Raw genomic sequence first — 7,949 nt, 5'->3', positions numbered from 1 at the left:
TAGCAAGTTTTCTTACACTAGGTTGAACTCAGGCAAATCACACTTCAGAATCTCTCCAGGGCATGTAATGTAGAAAGCACTTGTAAATCGTGACGTAGTGACAACAACCAACACTAGTGGCCACCATGTGCCAAGTAGTGACAACAACCAACACTAGTGGCCACCATGTGCCAAGCATGGCTCAGAGCAGTTTACGCATATGAGGCAACTGGGTGGTGTTTGCATAAAGGAAATACAGATGGGAGAAGTAGACCAGCACCTGGAGGTGGCCGAGATAATGACATGCACTTACTCTGCACTTCTCGCAGAAACTGTGCCCATGACTCTCCAATGACTACTAACAAGCACCTTGTTGTGCTTAGTCTTGGGTGATAATAGAGCATCATCATTTTGTGTTGTACCACTCTGTAACACAACCCAACCAGCTAGCAAACAAGGTTCAAAAACATTACAAATTATACTTAATATGCTCTCCAGAAATTGTTTTTAAGAATAGATTTCATTTCTTCTGTTTAGCTGGACTCTGTGCCAACTTCATTGCTGTTATTTTATGATTTATGATATACACTGGGCAGAAGACATTACAAACGGGCATGTATGGTATACCTTATTGAAAAAGCAGAAAAAGAAGCTACCCCGATTATTTCTGTTGCACAGAAATACTATCTGAAAGAAGCAAGGATCAACTGGTTAGAAAATGATTTTTATGTGTTGTGGGAATTCCATTGGAGACCTTAAGTGAAAAGAGATTGTTTTCATACAATCTTCTAAAAGGAAATTTTCTAACACCTACCTCAGACAAACGCTAAACAGCGATCAGCCTTCCAGTTCTCATTTCTGAGTTTGTATGAGCATGCCCCTTTCATAAAGAGGCTAACATTCTTGAGGAGTAATTATATCAACCCTTGTTTTTAAAGGCAGATGGCAGTGGACATCAGAGGTCGGTACTGAACAAGACTAGTTGTGCTAAGTGCTATTCATGGACTGTTTGTGACTGCCTACCTTCCAGGAATGTGGAGTAGGATGGTGCTTCCTTAGCGCTTTTGGTTGGAAGGGGCAGTGTGCCTAATTGTGATCAATAAGTTATCAGCCTGAATTCCAAAGTTCTGGGTCATCCTGAGGCTAGAAGACTGATCTGGGAAAACAGTCAAAACTCTGCTGGTTTGGGTTCCAGAGAGAGGACTGTGTGACACAGGACCTGTAGTCAATGAGCAGTAGATAGCATACCTTATGTCAGACTATTTTAGGGCAAGAAGATATATAAGTTATTGGATACAGCAGTTAATACTAAAACTATTGGTATTACTCTTTAAATTGAGGAGCTTCTTTATTTAGGACTTACCAAGTTCTCCATGTGATGCATACCCGTGACTCTGCAGGAAAGACCTAGGTGAACTGTTTCTCCATTACATGGCACCATGATGGAGCCAGGAACATAGTAGAGGGTACTGTGCACTACAGAGCAGAACCTTCCTGGAAGGCATGCAGGCGAGGAACGAGGCTCAGTGAGCGAGTTATTCATAACATCTCACACAGTGAATCAACAATAGTTTTGACAATGGTAGTGCTCTATTTACATCTGCTCACTGTTATGATTTGAATGAAAAATGTCCTCAATAGATTCACGTTTGTTGCGCTGTTTGAAGATGTTATGGAACCTGTAGAAGGTGCAGCATTGATGGAGGAGTATGTCACTGGGGTTGGGCTTTAAGGCTAGATAGCCTTGTTCTACTTCCTCCTTGAAGTAGTATGGAGTTGAGATGTGATCAGCCAGCTTCCTTTTCCAACCATCTGACAATGCCTCCCTCACCATGGTGGACTAATTGTCTGGAACTGGAAGCCCAAATAAACCCATCCTTGAGCTGTTATTGATCAGAGTGTTTTATCATAATATGAAAGGAATGAATACAATGGGTTTTCTTGAATCATCCTAGTGCCATGACTACTTTTAATAGAAGTTGATATTATCTCCTTATTATAGTAAGTGAACCCATAGATTGCAATGCATTGGTGATTAAGTGCAAGTCACCAATAACGCACTGGTGTCTCTTAAGGAAAGAAATCGAAGCACTTCCCCTTGGAGTGGTTTAAACCAAGAATGAGTCCAGATTTAAATTTCTACTTCATGCTCCTTGTATCTTCCATCCTTTGTCTGTTGCATCAGTCTGAATCTGTGCTTTCCTGAAGGCTGTCTTGTGAATGTTTGTCCCTATTTCTCAGTGTGCCTATCCCTATAAGTGTCCATTGTATGAGCTGTGTGTCTAAAAGTGTGAGTGATATCTGTCTGTCTGGCAGGGGTGTGAACAGTATAGGTAGTGTCACATGGGGAAGAAATGGGATACTTTACCGAAATCCTTAACAGTTTTATAAGGGATTAAGTCACTGGTTTCACCAGCTAACAAACAGCATTTTTTATCAACCAATAACTATGAGTGGTTGCTTCTAATCTTTATAGTAGATTTTTGGAAGTTGCTTTCAACTTCTGTATTTGATTTTTTAAAAAACAAATGGTACATATGTATTATTCTGGGTCAGGGACATGGAAGGGGTGTAACGTAAGAGGACAGCTCTGCATTATCTTAGGTTGTAAAAGTTGATTACATGGGGAAGCCAAGGCAGTTAAGTTTGAGTTTTCCATTGGTCTAGTAAAAGCAACTTAAACAAAGTTTGACTACACAATAAGTGTATTCAAGGCTAGCAGTCCCACGTCTTAAGTGACTTCAAGATGTATTATCAACATTGGCTGTGAGGTCCAGCAAAAGTGCCAGTCTCTCAGAATGTAAGAGTTTCAGAATGTTGCATTGCCATGGATTAAAATAATTAGTACAGTTTATATGAAGTTAGTATTGCACCAAGAAGTTCTCCCTTTTGAATGCCAAGTCATTGGTCTTGTAACATAGGATTTTGAATATTGAATGGTGTTCAAAATAACACCTTATTGCCAGAGTCCTTTTTTGAGTCAGCAAACATTGACTGAACTATATACACTTATATTGAAAACTCCAAATTGATAGGATCCTTCTTTTCTTGGACTTTACCATTTACCCAAGTCCTATATATATACTAGCAGTAGCTAATACATTGTGCTGTAGACCTCAGTGTAGTGTATTCATTTAAGGAAGCCAGAAAATTTGTAAAGCAATAGTAGGTGAAGATACTCTTAAAGAAAACTTTAAGTCAATTTTACTTTGATTAAAAGTGAGGAGAACCTAGGCAGAAGAAAGAGCAAGTTGAAATATGTTTGAGTCAGTAAGAAGCATAATGCATCTTGAGATAAGGCTGGTGGAGCTAGAAGATAGAACAGGTTGGTGAGGGTGTGCAGAGGCAGCTGATACCATGCATGTATGTGAGATTCATTATAAATACATAATGAAAATACTGTGTGTACTACAAAATGTATTTCAGTGGCAAAGAATGCATGTCAGTGATTAAATTTCTAGAATATTCTGCTACACCACAATTAGCCATGCCTTTTTGGAATGTATTCCTTTGGTTTTTTGTTTTTGTTTTAATAAACTGCTGTTCTTCACCTCAGTAGGGTAGTCTATGCATTAACCTAACCTGGGTCCTATTACGTCTTACTGGGAATGCAAAATCTTCATCAATGAGAACTTAGTTGTTTTTTTTTTTTTTTTTAATACTGATTTCTAATCCATTCTCTCACTGCAGGTAAGAACAAGACTGGGATATTTAGAGTTCCTCAGAATAGCCATGGTTGGTGGAGATGCCTTTAATACAGCATTCCATGACAAGGTGGTTGGTAGACACAGCCTGGGATTTTTCTATAGTGTGGACAAGACATGAAATGAAGCAGATGATGTCACTCAAACTGCAACATCCAGCTTCCTTCTGGGGAAGCACCATGCAGCATGGAGTTATTGGAGTTAGGAAGCCAAGGAGTCTGTATGCTGGTTGTTTTTGCAGCTGGAATAGGGTTTTAGATATCCAAGAGTTAGAGTTGGGGTAGCCAGGTCATCACTTCTTGCCTTGATTTGCACAGTCTCTTCACTATCTTCTCGCTCCAGTTTCATCCTTCCAAGTGTGCCAAATGTTCCCACCAAGGCTGTTTTCCTTTTCTGCTATTCAGACTGTTTCTCCCACTCTCCTTCAGCTTCTCTTCCCGACAGCCTCGCCATGACTCTGCATTTGCTTACCACTTTTCTGTGCCCTCCCCACAGCCCCCTTTCACATGGCACCTCGCCCTTCCTCTGGTATCTTTAACCATCAGCCTCAGGCTCTCAGAACTCCTGGACAGTGTCTTGCGTTAGCCTATTGCCTAGACTTTCCCACCTATAATCATTAGCACAACCCCAAGTCCAGGTGCAAAAACACCCCACATGTGGACTCCTTGGCTTCCTAACTCCAATAGTACATGCTGGACGGTGCTTCCCCAGAGCATACAAAAGAATGTATCCTGCACCATGTTCTTCCTGTCTGTCTCTAGGGCTTTATACTGTTTGTTCTGGAAGAACATGGTTTCATTACTGTCAGGTGATTTCTCTTCCTTGTAAAACATGTATTGGTGTTACCTTGGGGTACTGTATACTGACACAATATTGCAATACCTCTGTGATGAGAGAGCTTAAACCTAACCCATTTTTCTGAAAGATTTTTGAGTTTTGTCTCAGTAATTCTAGGAAGAAAGCCATATTTATTTTTCTTAAAGAGTAAAGGGAGATTATTATACAGAAGTAAAACTAGTGTTTCTCTTGTTCTCAACATACAATTTTCATGGAGAAAACATGTATGTGAGTGACTAAGAAATTCAATGAGCATATGGTTAGCCCAGCATACACTTAAAAAAAAAACCTGCATTCTTCAAGAAGGAATCCTCATTGTAGAAAGCAACGGCCAGCAGAACCAGTTCTGACCCCCAACTTCTTTGTGGTAGCATCCCTTTCAACAACAAAGCTAGCAACCTCATCTCAGCTTTTTCTTTCTCCTGAAGGTTAGATGGAATGTGAACTTCCATCTGCTACATGCACAGTAGCTGTCACTCTAAGAAAAAGGGCAGTGTTGAGGTGAGGGGCTCCCAGGTAGCCATATGGAAACTAGTAGATACCCATCTCAGGCCAACTACTTACTTCTAAACTACTATATAAAAAAAGGAATAGAAGGATTTTACTTGAGTCATTTAACCACTTTTTAATAATCATTCTGAAAGTGGTAAAAGCAGCTTCACAATTTAAAAAACCATGAAAGATGCTAGAAATTAAACAGCAGGTAAAGAGTGAAAGTTGGAAGGAGAAATAAAATGATACTTCCCCGTGCTTTTATCAACCTTTGTCAGAGAAGCTTTTTATTGCAGAGACTCCTAGCTGTTCAAAGGACTGAAAAAGGCAAGCGTGATTGTTCATCCATAAATGGAACACCTATGTCAACCCCACCCACCCAAGGTTCAGCAGAGAGTGAATAAAGAGTGTAATAAGTGGAGGATAAGAGAAGCACTGTGACGACAGGCTCTCTGCTGCATGGCTGCTGCACGCGTGAATCGACAGCAGCTGTGGAACCTAGTTCCTACGTGCATTAAGACTTACTGCAAAGAGCATTACAAACGCCAACAGGGCTAAAGAGGTGGTATGCAAGTGCTCTTAGACACATTAACCCTTTCCTAAAGTATTTCAGCAGACTCTTCTAATGCCGGGGGAGATTCCCTTGGATATAACCGTAAACAAAAGACCTTCGAAGCTTATTCACTTTTCTCAGAATGCCATTTAATATTATGGTAGTCTCTCTTTCAACATGAAGACATGAACTTGGACAAGGCTGAAAAAGTCACCTACATGATGTGATAGAATTTGGCTCTGGCTTTCTGACCTCATATTTAGTTTCCTTCCCATTACCTATATCATTTTATGAGTATAATGCTTAGGTGCTTATATAACAAGAAAATAAGCAGGAATTATGGACATAAGTAGGGCTGGTTTTTAAATTTTTAATAGACAAATACATGCAACTCATTATTATGCATCCAGCTCTGTAGGTCAGATATTGGATAAGATCTGATAGAAACTGTGTTGAGGCATTTTAATGAAATTGAATAGAAGGTTCATGTGACCTCAGAAGCCTGAAGGTCATAGCTCTAGAAACTATATCGCTGTAAATGTCAGGGCTTTACGTTGGCTCCCTGAAAAAAAAAAAACAAAAGGAGGAGAGCACAAAGTTTTCAGAAACAGAGGGTTCTGTGTAAATAGTCAGAAGTATGTGAACCTTGTCTTACAGCCTAGACTAAAATGAAAACCCCCATATAGAAAGGTGAGCAGTTGTGTAAAAGGAGCCATATAAAAGCAAAGAAACGGTCTTCTCAAGTAGGGAAATGGAACCTAGCAGCAGGAGGAAATAGCTTGGTACAGACAATACACACCACTAGTAGATAAAGACACATCAGATGAAACTGACAAAACCCAGCTATATAAGCTGACCACAAAATAAAAATAAAAGAAACACAGGAACAGATCTCTGATTGCTTATACTGTAAAAACCTTCTAACAAAATGGAAAAATCAAACTACAGTGGATAACAAAAGGAGTGTTTTTAGCTAGTAATTTTAAGCAAGGAGCCACAGCTTCAAGTGGTGCTAATTTCACTGAGAAAACAACTAGATTGTCTGTGGGTGTTGGTCAGAACATCAAGAGTCTCCCATTGGGTAATTAAGGAGGTTTCAAACATGCTAAAGTGTTTTCCCTAAGAAAAATTGTCTTCATGTTATTAAGCTGATTAATAATATTGATGTAACTATAATAATGTCACAAATGACTTTATTCTGGTCTAAGGGACCTCCCACAGAGATTTTTTTTCCAAAAAGGAAGATATTGGAACCACCATTTAAAACGTTAATTGACAAGATCAACTATTTTTGTTTTACCTGGATAATGGAGATAATTACATCTATGTGATGTTAACTGTGTTCACCTCTCTGTCCCAGTAGTCTTTGAAAGACTTTGGTAGAGACCTTAAGTTGTATGAGAGAGCGGTTTACTTTCAAGGAACATTGGCGTTATGAATCAAAACAAAGTCCTTTCGGTGGTAAGACAGGGTCAGTATAGCCTATAACCCAGTCATAAATTGTTCCACAGTGAGATCAGATCCCGCAGAAGTTGCTGCAGGGGGTAGGGGAGGCTGGGGTGTCAGCGAGCGGGGCCTGTGAGGAACAAGGGTTTCCTCTGGGGTCATGGGAGCATGGCCGCACCTGCACTGGCACTTGTGCACAATGCCACGGCCTACAGAGAGACAGCCAGACATCCGTCAGACACGGGCCAATGACTTTGAACACATTCGAGCATTAAAAAGCTGCTTTTCTAGGGCTGGGAAGATGGCTCAGCTAGTCGGTGATTGAATGGCTGATATCTCCACCGCCAGGATGTTTATTCCCCTCCAGTCTTTCAATCTGCTTTAACACTTTTCTCTTTCTTGTGCTGCTTCCACATCCTAGAAGGCAAGGCAAAATTACCGTAGAAGGCAGGGCAATTAATGTAGGAAAAGATTAGTACCTTAAGGACTCAACCTTTCTTTCAGTAGCCATGATACTTTTGGAGAACCTGAGGTAAAATCTATAAAAGATAGAGCTGACTCTTGGGATCTGTTACTGTCCAGGTGGCATCTTCTATGTAATGTTCCAGCTAAGGGGCAATGCAAGACAAGGAAGCCTGAAAGGATTGTCATCCAAAGCAGCCACTGTTTTCTCTTGAGATCCCCAGTTATCATTTATACATCCTACAGAGATCGGAGAGGAGAAAGAACTTCTGCGTGTTGTCTTGCTGAGTGACTTTATTCTCTGTTGGTTTACAGCATTGCAGGTGGGTCCTTCGCTGTGTTTTGGAGAACTTGTTGCATAAGTTTTACTCATCAGTGGGAATATAAATCTATGGAAAAACAAGCTCATTCTAAACCAATTAGCTTGGATACTCTCAAAGAACAACAACAACAAAAATAAAGGAAAACATTTTGTA

Source organism: Psammomys obesus, unplaced genomic scaffold, assembly GCF_907164565.1.
Source record: "Psammomys obesus unplaced genomic scaffold, mPsaObe1.curated_primary_1811, whole genome shotgun sequence".
Taxonomy (NCBI): Eukaryota; Metazoa; Chordata; class Mammalia; order Rodentia; family Muridae; genus Psammomys; species Psammomys obesus.
This window is presented reverse-complemented; position numbering follows the sequence as displayed.